Below are 673 nucleotides of genomic sequence, written 5' to 3'. Positions count from 1 at the left end.
GCGTGGCCACGCACGCCTCCAACTCAATCATCAAGTTTGCGGACGACACAACAGTGGTAGGCTTGATTACCAACAACGACGAGACGGCCTACAGGGAGGAGGTGAGGGCCCTCGGAGTGTGGTGTCAGGAAAATAACCTCACACTCAACGTCAGCAAAACTAAGGAGATGATTGTGGACTTCAGGAAACAGCAGAGGGAACACCCCCCTATCCACATCGATGGAACAGTAGTGGAGAGGGTAGTAAGTTTTAAGTTCCTCGGCGTACACATCACGGACAAACTGAATTGGTCCACCCACACAGACAGCATCGTGAAGAAGGCGCAGCAGCGCCTCTTCAACCTCAGGAAGCTGAAGAAATTCGGCTTGTCACCAAAAGCACTCACAAACTTCTACAGATGCACAATCGAGAGCATCCTGTCGGGCTGTATCACCGCCTGGTACGGCAACTGCTCCGCCCACAACCGTAAGGCTCTCCAGAGGGTAGTGAAGTCTGCACAACGCATCACCGGGGGCTAACTACCTGCCCTCCAGGACACCTACACCACCCGATGTCACAGGAAGGCCATAAAGACAACAACCACCCGAGCCACTGCCTGTTCACCCCGCTATCATCCAGAAGGCGAGGTCAGCACAGGTGCATCAAAGCTGGGACCGAGAGACTGAAAAACAGC

Source organism: Oncorhynchus mykiss, chromosome 14, assembly GCF_013265735.2.
Source record: "Oncorhynchus mykiss isolate Arlee chromosome 14, USDA_OmykA_1.1, whole genome shotgun sequence".
In the NCBI taxonomy this organism is placed as follows: domain Eukaryota; kingdom Metazoa; phylum Chordata; class Actinopteri; order Salmoniformes; family Salmonidae; genus Oncorhynchus; species Oncorhynchus mykiss.
The sequence above is the reverse complement of the archived record's forward strand: the minus strand, read 5'-3'. Positions refer to the sequence as shown.